Source organism: Mesocricetus auratus, unplaced genomic scaffold (genome assembly GCF_017639785.1).
Source record: "Mesocricetus auratus isolate SY011 unplaced genomic scaffold, BCM_Maur_2.0 Super-Scaffold_100011, whole genome shotgun sequence".
NCBI classification, from domain to species: domain Eukaryota; kingdom Metazoa; phylum Chordata; class Mammalia; order Rodentia; family Cricetidae; genus Mesocricetus; species Mesocricetus auratus.
In genome coordinates, this window is record NW_024429195.1 from 64,855,108 (window position 1) to 64,873,326 (window position 18,219).

At 37.0% G+C, this 18,219-nt stretch overlaps 1 long non-coding RNA gene across 2 annotated transcripts in view; it reads left to right on the forward strand.

Annotated features, from left to right (window-relative positions):
• LOC110340512 overlaps window positions 1–15,753 on the forward strand; it is a 30,577-nt gene extending 14,824 nt beyond the window's left edge. For both annotated transcript variants that reach the window (XR_002382304.2, XR_002382303.2), the window contains exon 3: window positions 15,152–15,753. This is a non-coding gene — a long non-coding RNA (uncharacterized LOC110340512). The remainder of the gene's footprint in view (window positions 1–15,151) is intronic.
• Window positions 15,754–18,219: the final 2,466 nt, after the last annotated feature.

The following is an 18,219-nucleotide window of genomic DNA, read 5'->3' on the forward strand; positions in this document are numbered from 1 at the left end:
GGAAGAAACCTAGATGCCCTTCAACCTGAAAAATGGATACAGAAAATGTGGTACATTTATACAATTTATCCACTTATTTATACTCAGTGGATAAAAAACAATGGAATCTTGAAATTTGCAGGCAAACAGATAGCACTAGAAGAAATCATCCTAAGCGTGGTAACTCAGTCACAGAAAGACAAACATTTTATGTACTCACTCAATATATATATTGTGGACATAGTGAAAAGGATTACCAGCCTACAATCTACACCTCCAGATAAGCTAGGAAACAAGGAGGACCATAAGAGATATACACGATCCCACAGTGAAACAGAAAGGGACAAGAGCCCCATGAACAAATGGGGAATATGGAGGGAGATGGCAGGAAGCTAGGTGAAAAAGGAGGGGAGAAGAGGAGGGGAGAGGATAATATGAGGGATCAGGAAGTTTGAGTGGGAAGAGGAATAGAGAACAAGAAAAGAGACACATCAATAGAAGGAGCCATTATAGGTTTAAAGAGAACTCTGGCACTAGGGAATTATACAGAGATCCAAAAGGATGACCCTAACTAGGAACCTAAGTAGTAGTGGAGAGACTACCTTAAATGCCTGTCCCTTATAATGAGAATGATGACTTCTTTACATGTCATCTTAAAGCCTTCATCCTGTAGCTGATGGAAGCTGAATCAGAGATTCACAACTAAGCCCTGAGCCTTACTCCTGGAATCCATTTGAGGAGAGGGAGGAGTGATGAACAAAGTGGTCAAGACCATGCTGGAGAAGCCCACAGAAACAGCTGACCTGAGCAAGTGCTAGCCCATGGACTTCCGTCTGACATCTGGGGGACAAGCATAGGACGACACCAGACCTCCTGAACATGGGTGTCAGAAAATTTAAAAAACATAAGGGCATGGCAAATATTTGAATTTTTATAGGTGAAGAATTAATGAAGCTTGCTGGCCATATAATGCTCTTCATTAGTACATCTTAATGATATCCTGGTATTTCTAGTAAATATGTGGTGCTAAGGTAAGTGGAGTGTACAATTGTACTCCTTCAAATTGCTAGGAAGAATCATGTTTAAATTATTTTGTGTAGGGATTACAAAGATATTTTGATATCCACAAATACCATTGGTCCATCAATCTGAAAATGTATCAAACTAATGGACAATAAAGTCTAGTTATCTATATAAAATATGATCTATTCTCAGGAAAGTATACAAAAATACACATTATAATGTATTTCAGAAAAATTAAAAACTAATTAGTAAATGTAAATATATTCAATGTAATTCATGCCATACATAAATATGTATTAATGTGTAAATTAATTAGTTTTGCTTCATGTTTCTGTACTTGCATACAAGATTGCTGTTATGAATACATTGTTCAATGCATGATCTTCTTCCCATCTTTTGTTTTCTGCTCTGTTGAGAGAGAATGAGTATTTTTACATTTTAAGGGTGAAAAAAGTGAATATATCTAATTATAATTCAGAAATTTAAATTAGCAAATGAGTCATTAAAAATGGGTTTCACATCTGAACAGATGTCTCAAAAGAAGAAGTAACAATGGCTGAAAAATATCTAAAAAAAAACTGTTCACCAACCCCCCAGTTAGGAAAATACAGAGTAACATAAATTTGAGATTTCATCTTACCCAATCAGAATGGCAAAATCAACAAAACAACTGATGATAAATGCTGTAGGAGATGTGAAGAAAAGGGAGCCCTCATTGACTGTTGGTAGGATTGCAAACTGGTCCAGTTTCTCTGGAAATTAGTGTGGACAGAATCCTAAAATATCTAAACACAATCTTCCATATGGTCCTGCTAAACTACTTCATGCCATATAGACCAAGGACTGACATCTTACTCCATAGATAATTCTTCAGCCATGCTCTTTGCTGATCTATTCACAACAGTTAGAAAGTTGAAACAACTTATTTGTATTTCAACAGAAATTCTCACTGCTTTGTTATCAATTTGCATAAATATTACATTTAAAATTTATGTATTCTTTTCTCATGCATTGTATCCTGACAATGGTTTCCTCTCCCTCTACTCCCTCCAACTTCCCCAACTCCTTGCCTCTCCCCTAGGTCCACTCTTCCTACATTTCTCTTCAGAAAAGAGCAGGCCTCCCTGGGATAGCAACCAAAGACAGCATGACAAATTACAATAAGACCAGACACATAGTATCATGTCCAGGCTGGATGAGGCAACCCAGTAGGAAGAATGGTCACAAGAGCAGGAAAATGAGTCAACCCACACTCCCAAAGGAACACCAAGCTACACAACAAGAACATATGCAGAGGACCTAGTTCAGACCCATACAGGCTTGATGATGGTTGCTTAAGTCTCTGTGAGCCCCTATTAGTCCTGCTTAGTTGATTCTGTTGGGTGGTGTTCTTTTTGTGAGAAGGGTCTCACTATGTAGCCTATGCTGGACAGTATTTGTGAATGAAGCTGCCTCAATCACAAGACCTTCTTCTTCTGCCTTTCTAATGCTGGCTCCCACAATCCTTCTTCCTCCTCTTCTGCTGGGTTCTCTGAGCTACAACTAATGTTAGATTAATATACTTTTTAAATGAGTGATATACACCAAAATAGTACTTCCTGTTACGTAACTTTCATTTCTGCTTTCAAATTTTCTTTGTTTTTCAGGAGTTACACAAAATTAAAACTGGTTCAATTGTTTCCATTTTGCTTCTCGTATTTCTTTGCTGTCAAGATAAGATTAGTGATGTATCCTAGGGCTTGGCTAGACCTTGCTCCAAATGCTACACTCTTGAGTCATGGACAGAAGATACGTTTTATCTTAGGTTAATATTCAGTGTGTTTTTGCATGTGTACATGTGTAAGAGAGAGAGGGTATGCATATAGAGCTGTGTGTGTGTAGTCTAAAGACCAACAATGTTGTGGAATGCATTCCCTTTCTCCCTTTAAGTGGATTCCAAGGATTCAATCAACTTGGGTTGCTATACTTCTAGGACAAGATTGTTCTAGGGCAAGATTCTTAACCCATGAGCTATCCCATCAGCCCAGATATCAGGTACTTTGCTTATTGAGACTCATGATTGTAATTGATCATGAGCCCCTCACAAAGGTGGTATAACCACTGTCCAATTTTGTTTAAAAACCAGATTCCATTGAATCCATGAATCAGAAGTGGATGTTATTATGCTCAAAAGAAGGATGAGCTTCTGTTAGACTCAGATTGAAGCACACTACAAATGATTCATAGTATCCATTCAGTTCTTTAACTCCACCTACTTGGTAGGAAAGAAATGTGGAAATCATCACTGGCAAGACATACTGTAAAGTGGGGCCACTTGACAGAAGTGAGTCATTGCTGGAGATACCATTACAGATAAAATCACATATGTGGATGTCCTTTTCTAAAAGGGGAAACAATTCAGTGAAAGACTTTCCAAAATTCATTTGTATTGTTTAGCTGTCTTGATTGCCAGCACCAGCAGAGACATGGTTTCTTCTGACATTGGCATAAATCGCCCTTATCAGGACTGCCATCACAAACATTCCAATGCAGCAAGAAGAGCAAGCATTCTTATGAAGGAGAGCCATTTGTATGAATGGGACATTTTAGTTTATTTGGTAAATAGTGTCTGCTTCTGCAACACAACTGATCACTTTGCTTGGGGTTATAATAGATCCTCAGAAATTGAGAAATCTGTGACTTCTATGGAATAACAGATTATATGCTAAAATACTTTATTTTCTTCCTGAATATCTGTAAGTAACAGTTCCTTATCTTTGGAGTGATTGGTAATTTGGGTCTAATAATTGCTTATGTATAATGGTTCTGTCTTATCTCATACTGACCAATTTCTGAAAACAGAATATCTCCTAATAATGTAAAGGTAACCAAGCTGTTCAAATTCCCCTGCCGCACTGGGGATCACTTATTAATGAAATTGAGATCAATGCTTAAATGATGCAAAAGGATATACATATATATGTGTATGTATATATGTGTGTTTATACAATTAAGATTAGAGTTAATGTTTCAGAAAAATATACGCATAGTGTTTAAAAATGTATCACTTCACAGACTTGCAAGTAACTTTAAGTTTATGCAGTACAACTTTAAACTGAATAGAAAAATCACCTATACATGAAGCACACAGACACTTGATTTGTACAGTTCCCACTTTCTTATTTCACAAAAGCTAGAAGATGGACTAGTTTTCTACCAATTTTCTTGAACAGATTTAAAAATAATCAGATAAGAAGTGGCATACAATTCAAACAACCAGAAAGAAGAAAGTGACAAACATACATAGCCATTTTGCAAGCTTCCTGAGTGTGTCAGCATTTCAGTGGAATGGAGGGATAGATAGAGGCCTTCCCACATTGGGCAAACCGGAAAACCACACCAACAACTACACTTTTATTCTTCTCATATGTCTAGCTTATTGATTACATCCACAGTTTCAAAACAGCAGTTGCTTGCTGCCGTCTATTTTTGCATACAGATATATCCAGTGCCTTGTTGATCTCAGCTAGAATGAATTGTGGTTTCGCCTGAGAGTCTGCTCTACATGACTCACTTAGCAGTTCTGCAAGTTCAATAAATATACCCATGTGAAAACTGGAAAGATAGGAAACGCGACCATATATGGTCTCCAGATGCAATCCTACTCCTAACCACTAATACAATCCAGGTTGAGACAATTTAACCTGGAAGACTCCCAGACTCTTTGGAAACACAGCCTGTTAACAGGTAAAGTGAGCTTAGCTCTGACAGACCATGCCACACATGGAGCTTTCTACTTAACATACATATTGATTTTGTTGTTATGGAATTAGAGTTTCTAACATCACATGCATGCATGTTTTCTTTTCCTTATCATTTAAGCTCACTCTATGAGCTACTTATTTTAATAATTAAGCATTGGAAAACTACCAGGTACTGCTATTATCCTCATCATAATTCCAGTCTCAGTTCTCTCAAATGTCACTTTCTTTTAACTTTCTGGAAACCAGGTTTTGCTCTCCTGTTTTTCAAATAGATTTTTGTTGGAGGTGACCTGAAACTTCCAAAAACAATACATGTATGTTTTAGATCTAGAAAAATGCAAAATAATATAGACAAATAATTATAGGTTGATATTGCACATGTCTATAGACTGTAAACAGATAGGTATTGGTAGTTAAATAAAGATAGAATTATATATTTAGACAGAAGTGATACGTAATTACATATTTTGAATTGGTATTTTAAGTAATGAAAATGAAGAAAAATGTCAGAAAAAGCAATGAGATACCAAAGCAGGATGAACTGCTCTCATATATGGGTGGAAGGAAGGGTATAAAGAAGTGCACTGATGGTTTCCCTTGCTAAAAACAAACTATTGGGAAACCATAGGAATAGCGAAGAGAGCTTTGGTAAGTACATGTAGATTATGGGCACACACTAAGTTAACCACAATAATTAAGGTGGGATATTTTTCTCTAGCTATGTGACAAAATGGCAGCAAGTAACAACTTTTGATTTTCAAATTTTTCTTGTCCTGTAAATAAGCAAAATAGCAATAAAACTACATTATATTATTAAATATGTTGATTTTTGTAGATATACCCAAATCATCATCATAAGCAGACTCACATTTTCTAATCACCGAGGATTTTATATAACTCCACTTTCAATAAGACAAAATGGCAGCTTAAGAGTGGGAAAAGATTCTCACCAACCCCACATCTGACAGATGGCTGATCTCCAAAATACATAAAGAACCCAAGAAGCTAAACATCAAAATACCAAACAGCCATTTAAAATATAGGGTACAGATATAAACAGAGAATTCACAACAGAAGAATCTCAAATGACCGAAAGACACTTAAAGAATTGCTCAACATCCTTAGTTATCAGGAAAATGCAAGTCAAGATGATACTGTCTTACACCTGTCAGAATGGCTAAGATCAGAAATACTGATGACAGCTCATGTTTGAGAAGATGTGGAGAAAGGGAACACTCCTTCACATTGCTGATGTGAGTGCAAATGTGTACAGCCACTTTGGGAATCAGTATTGTGGTTTCTTAGAAAATTTGGAATCAACCTACCTCAAGACCCAGCGATACCACTCTTGAGCATATACCCAAATGATGCACAATCATACCACAAGGATATTTTCTCAGCTATGTTCATAGCAACTTTATTTCTAATAGCCAGAGCCTGGAAACAAGATGCCTCTCAACCAAAGAATGATAAGGAAAATGTGGCATATTTATGCAATGGTGTACTGCTCAGCTGTAAATACCAATGACCTTACGAATATTGCAGGCAAATGGATGGAACTAGAAAAAATTATTCTGAGTGAGATAACTCAGACTGACAACACAAACATGGTATGCACTCAGTCATACGTGGCTATTAAGAATAAAGTATAGGATTACAAACCTACAGTTCACAGCCCCAGAGAGGCTAGATAACAAGGAGGGCCCAAAGAAGGATGCTTGGATTTCCCGGGGAAGAGGAAATACAAAAATCTCCTGGGTGAACTAGGGGTACCGTTGGGATGATGGAGTGATGGAAACTAGAGGAAGAAGTTGGGCAGGCTGGGTGCAGGAGGGGAATTGGAGGCAGGATGGAGGGAAGAAGTAACCAAAAAACACATCTTTATAGGGGGGCATTTCTGGTTAGAGAGAAATCTGATGCTGGGGAAATCCCCAGGAGCCCACAAGGATAACCTCAACTAAGACTCATAGCAATAGTGTGGAGGGTGCCTGAACTGGCCATCTACTGAAAACAGATTGGTGACTTCCCTAATTTCCATCAGAGATAATCTGTCCAGTAACTGATGGAAGCAGAGGCAGAGATCCACAGACAAGCATTGCGCTGAGCTGTGAGAGTCTTGCAGAAGAAAGAGAGGAAGGTTTGTAAGAACCAGGGGGATCATGATGGGGGAATCCACTGAGACAACTGAGCTGATGAAGCTGGAGTTCATGGATGTGGGATCAACAGTCAGAGAGCCTGCATGGTACTGGCCCAGGCCCTCTGCATGTGTGTCAGAATTATGTAACTTGGTTTCTTAGTAGTGCTTCTTCTAACAGTGAGAACAGGATCTTTCCTTGGGTTTCGCTGGTTTTGGTAAACTGTTCCCCAATCTGGATTATCTGGCCCCACCTCAATAAAAGGGGAGGAGCTTCATCCTGCCTCAACTTGTTGTGCCTTGCTTTATGCAAGCTCATGGAAGGTCTGCCCATTTCTGAATAGGGGAAGAATGGATGGGGAGGGGGTAGATGGGGAAGAAGAGAGGATGGGAGGAGAGAAGGGAGGGGAAACTGATATGTAAAATAAATGAAAAGACATGATTTAAATGAATGCATGAACTGAACACTCTTTCATTATAAAATTAAACAACATTTTGGAAAATGAATCTTATTTCCTTTACTTTGGCCTAGTACAATTAAACCAAAACCACCAAGAGTTTTCATTTGAATTAACTTATTCATCAGGAGTACAAACTGTTATCACACAAGTAAATATGCATAATCTGGGATACCTTTCTATTTGTGAGAAAGGTCACACTCTGTAGTATATGCTGGACAGAATTTATGGATGGAGCTGCTTTCAAGTGAAAGAGCTTCTTCCTTAGACTTCACATTGCTGGGAGTAAATGCACATACCACCATGCCTGGCAAAGGAAAATGGTTGTTAAACAATAAAAGCAGGGAAAGACTTTTCAAACTATTTGTCCAGCAAAAATTGCATGTCATATTGTTATTGTTATTATTTTAACGTCCTCTGATTATTTATTTAAAAATTGTCATATAGGTATATCATTCAATAGAAGAGCCATTATCTGTGCAAATTAAAAATAACAAGTAAACTGCCATTTTAAGTAGACCGCAAAAAATACCATTGAGGACTGCTGATATTACATGTTCCATCAGTGAAATGGAAGGTGGTTTACCTGAACACAATTAATAGAGCACCGTAAAGACAGCCACTAGGCCATCCACAGGAAAAGTCTCTGAAATGGTTGCATATTTCTAGAGTTCTCATCGATTGTTGAGAAAATAACAAGACATCAATGCCAGAGTAAAAAGGAGCTTTTTAAAATGTCATGTTATCTACTCTGTTAAAAAAATACTCTGGAGAAAGATGATCAATATTCCAGATATATTAAAGCTATAGATTATACAATCTTCCAGAAAGTAAGTAAAATTGATGTTTGTCGTATATTTTCAAGTTTATTATTGTTAATTATCTATATTCTATTTTTTCTTTAGATTTTAATCATGTGTATGTGTGTTTGTCTCCTGGGTTGTGCATGTGAGAACAGTATACTGGGGGGCCAGGGGATACTGTTAGATCCCATGGTGCTGAAGTTATGGGGGTTGTGACTGTGCCTGGTGTGGGTGCTGCAAATTGTATGCACTTAAGTCTTCTGCATAGCAACGCACACCCTAACAAATGTGCAGTCCATATTATTCATAGTTCAGTGGATAGAAGCCAAGTTACCTCACTTCTTAACAACTGTGCAGTCCGTATTAGCCATAATTCAGATGTATAGAAGCCAAGTTGCCTCACTACTTAGTATCAGACTCTGAGCTCAAATTTCTAAAAATGTAATGTCAGGTTATTTTCCAAAGACTACATATATTTCATGGTATGTAGGAAATTTTAGCTTTGTATGTGAAGATTACCAAAGATCAAATTTGGTAAATAAACATTTTGCAAAATACCTAAAATTCAGCCAATTTTTTTCCATTCGGAAAATGTGTTTCTACATCTGCTTCTATGTGTTGCATGAATCCTCACTGGTAGTCTGTGACTTTTGACTCCAGAACAAAAGACAGGGTTAGACTTAAGAAGCATGAGAGATGCACTCTCAGCCTGGATTCTTGGGGGAGGGTCTAGGCCCTGCCCTGTATGAAATGACAGACTATGGACACCCCCATGGAGGGCCCCACCCTCCCTGGGGAAATGAGGGGGTATTGGGGGGCGTGATGAGAGGACATGGGAGGAGAGGAGGGAAAAGGAGCAGGACCTGGGATTGACATGTAAAGCAACCTTGTTTCTAATTTAAATTTAGAAATAAAAATTAAAAAAGAAGCCATATTAATCAAGCTGTGATTGCAAAATGACAAAGTGAATGAGGGCTACATATAGGATTATGGACAATTTATAGGCACCCAATTGTTAGCCATCTATTTATCCTTGTGGAAAGGATGGAGCGTTTGAGCCTCATATGCTACCTTAGTATCCAGATCTCTGCCCATACCATGATAGAGTTCTAATGGGTACAGTTTTCTAAACATCTTCTGTAGGAAATCATGTTTTCTCTTTTTTCAAAATGGGCAAGATGTGTCAGGTTCAATAGGCCAAGCCCCGTGATTATCCTACTTTTCCTTTATATATGTAGAAATAATTTCAGTTGGGGATCTGAACATTCTTTTGTGTTATTTCTGTCCTTAACAACTACTCTCAGTTGACCTTTCAGAAGTTCAAAGAACACAGAATCCTTTAAAACTTGTCATTCATAAAATGACAATATTTAAAATGTACTGTAAGAAACTGAGAAATGGAGGAAAAATGAAATAATTAATTATTACTGGTGTCAATATAACATCATTTAACTGACTCAATACTATTATTTTTTATAAATACGTTTTGTCTTGAAACCAAAACCATAGTGCCCATTAAGATATAAGATCTATTGAATTATGTGACAACAATAAACATTATTGAATTTTCTTTGTGGGCCACTATTCTTAGTATTGTTTCTTAGACACTGGAGATGCTGCTATAGGTAATACTCTTTATATTACTTAATTTTTCTTTGTATTTGTTCATGAATTCTTTGGGATTCACTAGCTTTATCAAATTCTTTAATTTTTCCATTTCATCAATATTTAATTAATGAAGATAGGACTAGGAGTCATATTAGAATGTGTAACTTAAAAATACTTCAGATCTGTGGTCACAGTAAAGAGTATACTATGCTAGAATAGTAGTTAGGCAAATGAATAAAAGTAAGACATTGAACACTTGAAATAAGAAAAAACAACAGGAATTAATACACCAACTTCATTAATAAGTCAAAATAGTAATTCAATTAATTATTAATTCAAAATATGCATACAAGCAGATTTAATCACAAAGCAATGAATACCAAAGAATGAGTACCCCTACCATCAAAGACAGGCACATTCATTCTGAGGAGCTGGAACTAGTAAATAAGGAGTCACCATTCTTATATCCAACAGAGTAGAACTCAAAGAAACACAAATTTAACTGCTCAGAGAAAGAGCTGTACTAAATAGCATCTAAAATTAAAAAGACCTCCAAAATCTATAGACTATCTCATATAAGTATGGCAGAATATAAATTTTTCTCAGTAAGCAATGGGGTTTTGTAAAGTAGATCATATCAGGAAATAAAGGAACTCTTTTCTTTTTTTTTATGAATTCACATTTAATGCCAATGCAGTTGCAAATAGGGAAAGTTAAAATACCTGTTTTTGGGAAAGCCTTACAAATGGGTTATCTGAAATCAACCTATCTTTAGATTATGTAAAGCCAACCTATCTTTTTAGCCAGAAGTCTTTTATCTCTTTCTAGAGTGCATCATAAAGTTGTGGTAGCTGATGGTCCACCACACTTGTGCATAAAAAGGAACTTTTAACAAGCATACAAAAGTCGAAATATTTTTGTTGTATTCTATATGGCCATAAAGGAGACAGCTGTCTTTATCTGCCGAGCCACCATATTAGTCAACACTACAAGTTCTGATACACATAGCAACAAGTTATTCAGGCAGTCTTTAGGTCAGCCATGGAGGATATAATCAGCATATTCTTATTGTAGGCAAAGAGTTTTCTACTGAAAGGAGACACCACCTAGAACTTTCATTATTTAGGAACAATGAGTGCTTCGCTTCGAAGCATCCAAGAACAGACTGACTCCATGACTCCATTCGTAGTGATCACACATTTAGTGTCTAAGTAGAAGCAAATATATTATTCTGGTAATTTCAACAACCTTTGAAAACTTTACTATGAACATAAGTAACAAGTCCCAAGCTGTAAACCCTTTATGTAATTACTTGGCTGTGGCTAGCACCAAAGCTATCACAAATATTTTCCCCTGTGTTGTGTGAAAGTATCGTCTAGATTTAGTTTCCCTGTTTTTGCTTTAGAATTTCACACTAATCTCTCTCAGGTTGTAGACATTGCTGAAAAAAATAACATTTGGAGGTTTTTAGAAATCTTCATGACCTTATGAAAACCAGAACATAGGAAGCACTGATAACCAAAAGAGACCAAAACGCTGCTACTTTTTCCACATGGAAAACACACATTGTTGAGCTTTGTGTGTTTGAATGCAGCTGGGCAGGTCTAGATGCACCATGAATTTTGTCATTATTTCTGTTGTTAGACCTGGATTACTGCCAAGCTATAAACATCATTTAGATATTAATGAAGTGGGGAAGCCACTCATGGGGAAGAGCCCCATTAAACTTTTCCCTTGAAACGAAGCTTCCAAAATCAGTCAAGTATTCAGATGAGGAATCTTGACTGTATATTTTTTAAAGACAGAGTGTCAGGGAAAAACCAGGTAATCTAATAGGAATTGATTGCAGCTATTTCCACTTACAATCAGTTGTAATTAATTAAAATTTTAGCTGTTTTTTAGTTAGGAAAGTTAAAGGCCTTAAAAATAAAACAAAATATTTTTCAATATTAACTAAAAAGACAACTTCCTTTTTCTTTTAAAAACATAATTTGCAACATTGCTAAATCATCTCTTCCCCCTCCAACTTCTCTTTTTTTTTTTTTGGTTTTTCGAGACAGGGTTTCCCTGTGGCTTTGGAGGCTGTCCTGGAACTAGCTCTTGTAGACCAGGCTGGCCTCGAACTCACAGAGATCCACCTGCCTCTGCCTCCCAAGTGCTGGGATTAAAGGCGTGCCCCACCAACGCCCGGCCCCCCCTCCAACTTCTACTCTGTCTCTTCCCAACTCCTTTCATACACACACACACACACACACACACACACACACACACACACACACACACGAGTCCATTTAATGTTTGGCCACTAAGTATTAGGTGATCTGACAATGGACATGTCCCTGAAAAAGATCCTTTCTTAATATCATTAATTGTTGTAGATCTTTAAAATCATATTTTTTCTTGTAAAATATTCTCTTTGTCATTTTTTTGGCATATCACATAGTGTTGTTATTATGCTGGTATTGGTTAGGTGAACATACTTTTAGGTTTCAAAGGTGAAGCTTCCTTGTAACATACAGAAGACTCTGTCTTACATCAGATATCCTGCTTCTCTGGCTCTTTAATCTTCCCCAATCCTGTGATAGTCCTTAAGCCTCAAGTGTAAAGCTTGTTATCTAGATATATCAACTAGGACTGGCGAAGCCACAGGCTGTAGTTCTCTTCATTTTGACCAGCTGTGGATTTCTATAACAGGTTCTGAGAGTTTCCTGCTTAAAGAATGCATTTTCCAGCTTAACCTTGTGAACTCAGAAGTCATTTTTGCTCCTATAAGGGGCCACATCCCGTCTTCTTCTGTAGGTATTTTGTCTACTTGCATATGTCCCAACCCATGGAAAACATGGTCCTGCCTTAGCTCAGACCAAACTTTTCATTCTTTCCAATTTCTGTTTCTCTACAGCTTCCTTTTAAATAATCTAAAATATTGTTCTGAAACCCAGAATGGAAAATCTGTGTGCTCCCTGGCTCTCACATGCTCTCTGGCTCCAGGCCAAAACAGCTGGCAGTGCCACCCATCTCTCCAAGGCACCTTGTTTCCCTTCTTCTTTTCCCACATCTCTCCTTTTTCTCTGTCATCTGACTATCCTCATACAGTCTGACCTAGGTAGGAACCTGGTTAGGCTACATTCAGTCAGAACAGCCACACAACATAACCAATTATTAGGAAAAGTTAATCTGGGCCTTACACAGAGTTACCTTGGCTAAGTTTTGGGATTCACTGGAGATTTCTTAAGGCCTGCTCAATGGAAGGTATGGGAGACTTTCTAGTGATTTCGAGAAAGTTTGGTGGATTCTCCACTGGCCTACCACTCCATCAACTAAAGGCTCTGACAACCTTCCACTGACCTTGTGGCTCCTTAATCCTGGCATTGAACATGTTTTGGATGGGTTTAAACTTTGGGATATTTACTAGGGTCCTGTGCCAAGGAGTCAGCTCGGTACCGGAAAAGTGGCGCTAGGACAGAGAAATGGCCGATAAAACACACAGAGACAGAAACATAAGAGAGAGAGGACTGCTGAACAACCCGAGTTTAATTTAGAACCTGCTCATATACAGACTAGAGGTGATAATTTGTTAACCAGCCCCCGAACTGTCCTCGAATAGAGAAACAGCTAGGCTCGCTGTCTATCACGTGAATCCTGCTAGCAGCGAGTAGATTCTTTATGTATCTCAGTGCCTACCTACAGCAGGCATCAGTGGCTCCGTAGACAGATAATATGCTCTCTCCCATAGGCTTACTCAGAACATTCTCATGGAGACTAGAGCAAGCAAGCTTGAAGTCTAAGTCAGAATATACTTCAAATGGAAACCAATTCTAACATGGACCATCACATCATTTGGTCTTTTAAGAAATTAGAGAACCCTCTAAGCAACATGATAATGACCCCTGGTGTTGACCTTGGTTCTGCACTCTTGCGTGGGTTCCAAAGTCTCCATCCCGAACATTGTTTCAGGCTCATCTACAAAGCTCCATTTGCAAGAACTTATAGCTCCATTTGTTCGACTCTCAGTCTAAATCTGGCCCCAACTACTGATGGCCCAAATTTGGAACTTTCATTTCCTAATACTTAAACTGATTTACATAACTCCCTAAGATAAATGGCAGAATAATCTCAGGACTCATACGCCCTTAGATTCCCAGCTCACTCAATCTCCCTCAAGGCTTTGGCTTTCAATCATGATCAGGGCCAGAATGCTGTCAATTCCTTTGGCCCTGCAAATTTGTATCTATTCCTAATTGGGGTAGCTCTTTTTGCCTTATACTTCTTTTGTTTTATTCTTTTGGTCTAGTTGTCACTTCAAGTTGTTTTCTCCCATTTACACACACACACACACACACACACACACACACAGAGAGAGAGAGAGAGAGAGAGAGAGAAAGAGAGAGAGGGAAGGAGGGAGGGAGGGAGGGAAGGAAGGAGGGAAGGAGGGAGAGGGACAGGGAGAGGGAGAGAAAGACACACACACAAGTTACGGAAATGTGGATCACTGAAATCTGTGTCCCAGAGATCTTTTTGCCTTATACCTCATTTGCTTTATGCTTTTGACCTAGTTGTCCTTATGTCTCTCCAAACATACAAAGTCCTGCTGGGTCTTTAAAAGCTAAGAGGTAGAATCATTTCAAGTTGTTTGCTCCCATCTACACACACACATACACACACACACACACACATACACACACACAAAATTTATGAAAATGTAGATCACTGAAATCTATATTGCAGAAATCCAATATCCTTTCCGGAAAGGATAATATTGAAATAAAAAAAAACTGTTTCATGCAGCTCTACCTTACTGAAAGCTGGGGTTGGAATTGGCCCTTCTGCTCCAGACCCAAGCATGTTGATTTAAAAGTTTTCTCCAAAGTCTCTGTCCCAGGTCAGTGTGGCCACCTGACTCTGTGACAGGGAACAGAAGAGAACAGCAGAGCAGCCCAGGAAAAGATGCTCTGTGCTTAAAAACAGCTAAAATCTACACTATTCCCCGTAGGGACTATTGTTGCTTATCTCATACTCCTTCCCTTGATTTTATTTAAGCAAATATCCCCTTCTCTCACATGCTTAAACTTTTGTTAAGGTATTCATTGTATCTCAAAATCCATGCAGGTTAAAAAGCCTGTAAATCTTAAAACTCCAACAAAAGGGATAAATAATGAATGCTATTGAAGTTTGAACAAGCTATACAAAACACACACACATACAAACACACACACACACACACGCACAAACACATGCAGTTTAAATGAATTTTTTCCACTTGGTGTGATAATGGTGCCTCTTATACTTATAGACTTTGAAAAAAACAAAAAACGAAAGTTGTCTTTGTGTATTTGTTGGTCATGGGAGTTTAAGAAGAACCACAAATAATAACGATTATTATTGATGCTCTTTGTTGTTTCCTAGGACTTTAAAGTAAGACCCACCAAGGAAGCCACCAAACACTTCTGACAGTGCAAATGGAGGAATCCAGCAGGAATTGATCAGGAAGCCTCCTCTCCAACTTCCAACAGAGGGAATAAATACAGCTACACCCAGTTCTAACCTCTGTTAACCACAACAACTACTAGCATTACAAGATTCACTTAGCACAATAGTGGCACTTACATATTGGATGTAACCAGCAGCCATATAATGCAACTAAGGCTGACTCAGTGGGAGGGAGTTCATATCTGGCATTATAAACCTAACCAACTGCTCATGGCAGGTGACATCATGGAGGCTAGCAGAGGACCTCTTATTGCTACTTTGCTAACAAAATTATTCCTTAAATTCTGCTCTTGGTTTTTCTTACCTATTAATTTGTATCTTTTAAAAATGTTTATTTAGGTATTTATTCAAAAATATTTATTAGAATATTGCTTGTGTATTCTGCAATGTGTGGGGTTGCCAGAAGTTTCAGAATTTCACCCTGGAAATTGCGATTTGGGGTAATGGATGGCTGTGAGCTACCATGTAAGTTCTAGGTGCCGAAAATTGGATCCTCCAGTAAAGTAACAAGTGCTGATAACCTCTGAACCATATCTCCAGTCAAAGAAAATTTATGTCCTTTTACAGATGCATGAAACTTATTACAAACAATTCAGAGTGAAGTAAAGTAGATCTTTGCACTATGAGTCAAATCCATTTTATATATTTTTATTAGAATTACTGATAGTACATTGATGTGTTTTTAACATGGGATTTATTCTACATAGCTGAGTGAGTCTTTTCTTCTCTCTCTATAAGCATAAAATGTGATACTATTTTCTAAATGTACCATTTACATAAAGCCATAACCGTTTCCTTAGGGAAGGTCACTACAGAAATAAATTAAATCTGAATCAAAATTGTTTAAATGTTAATGGGGACACTGCAACCCTTAGGTTGGTATTCATTTTTTATGATCTAAAATACTTTCTGGCTATGCCAAATTGATGATTGGACCATGCTTATGTACAAAAGTTAGTTAACTAATTTAACTATTTTTGTAGCAATTTTGGTCATAGTAATAGACTGATTCATTTTACTTATAAAAGTAAAACTATAGCTGAATATAGAAAATACTCAGATGGCAATTCATACTAGTGCTCATGGATTCCAGTATGATATAACATTTTTCTCTAAGACATGTTAAAAATCTACAAATATTTTCATTTAATTATATGGACTCATACTTTAGATTTTCCAATGATCATCCCTCTGTTTAATAAACAAAATCATTGAATCTTTCTGGCAGTAATTTGTGAAATCTATGACAAGTCCCATTGGTAAATTCAGATTCTTCTAATTGTTTCCTTTTGTGTCAAATACTAAGAGGTCACAGTGGGCATTTGTTTTCTAACCCCGAGGAAGTTTACACAACTGTTTGTTGCCTTCTGCTCAAAATGCATAAACAATTTGTAGCTGAGAAACTATTCCCCTTTATTGGGACCACCAAATCTTTTATTTGTAAACATCCCATTTGTCCAGAAAATGTTTTTTGAAGCTAAATTAAAATCCCAATTAAGGGGCCTTTTCTGGGAAAGAAGAAAATAATTAGGAAAACAAAAATGTAATTTCATTCCTTTGTGAGAGTCACTTCATTACAGAATGCTTGTGAATAATTCCCATAGAGTGCTGCTCAAAAACCTCTTCTCTTTATGGTACAGTGCTATCGAAAACACAAAGCCAACGCATCTCCAAAGAACCACATCATTAAACTAATAACTGCCAAATCTCATTTAGCCATCACAACAATCATTCTGAAAATTACTTTAAATATTGTTCCACCCCAATGACAGGGATATTCCAGCTAAACTGAATTAATTAGCACTGCTGTGTAGAAACATTATGATTAAATAGTGGAAGTATTTTATATTTAATAATTTAGAGTTTGAGAATAGTCTCAAGGAGGTAGTTGAAGGCAAATAATTTCAAGATGACAATTGCAAAACTCAAAATGTACATATAGTGTTAGGATGAAGGATCATTTGGTCAGAGAAGATGGATTTTGTTTTGTTGAAGGCATCAATCCAAACAAGCACTAGGCCATGCACAAGTCATCTAATTTTTTGGCCATGGTGTCTTTTTCTTCTTGTCTGCAGAACATGCTGTGGTTATGCAAATATCCAGTCTCCAACACAACATTTTCATGTTAATTCTTCTTTAATTTTTGTTCTTCTTAAGCCAACAACTCCACAAATATTTTAAATCCGTTCTATTGTTGTTATAAGCATTTTCAAATTGATGAGTAAAAAATTTGAATGTGATGAAAAACATAAAATTGAAATAAATTGATGACAATATTGAAATGGAATTATAATAATTTATTGTTCAGCTAGAATGAAAATAAGTTCCTAGAAATTTAGAAATATATTCAAAATCACTCACTTATTTAGTTTAAACCAACTGCATGTACAAATAGATGTATTTTTAAATTCACTTTACTCATTCAAATAGGGTGCAATTCAAAACAAAGTTTCAATGACCACTGACATTGTATTTATTGAAATTTATAATAGTTTCATGGATTCTTTATGCATTTCTGTCTTTCCTTTTATGCTTCAAATTATGCACTGTGACTTGTATTTTCTATGATTTAGCTCGCATTACAAAAACAAGGAGAAAAATTAAGCTGGATATTTGATATGTTGGAGCAATTTTAAAAATCAGTTTAATTTTATTCTCAAGTACTATATAAACGACTATAAACCTTACCAATAATCTGATTTAAGTCTCATTTTTATTTGTATGTATAAGTGTATGTGGGCCTATGTCCAAATATGTTTGCTACATATGGGAAGGTACCTGAGAAGGACACAAGAAGCCACCAGATCCCCATAGAGCTTGAAAAACAAACTGTTGTAAGCTGCCGAGTGTTGATCCAATCCTCCAGAAGAACCTTAATGTGAATAACCACTGAGATATCTCTCCATTTCCACTAACATACTTCTTCAAAGAATGGTATATATTGATATCTTTTTTTTTTCTGTAGGAGTGGATGTGTAACCCTG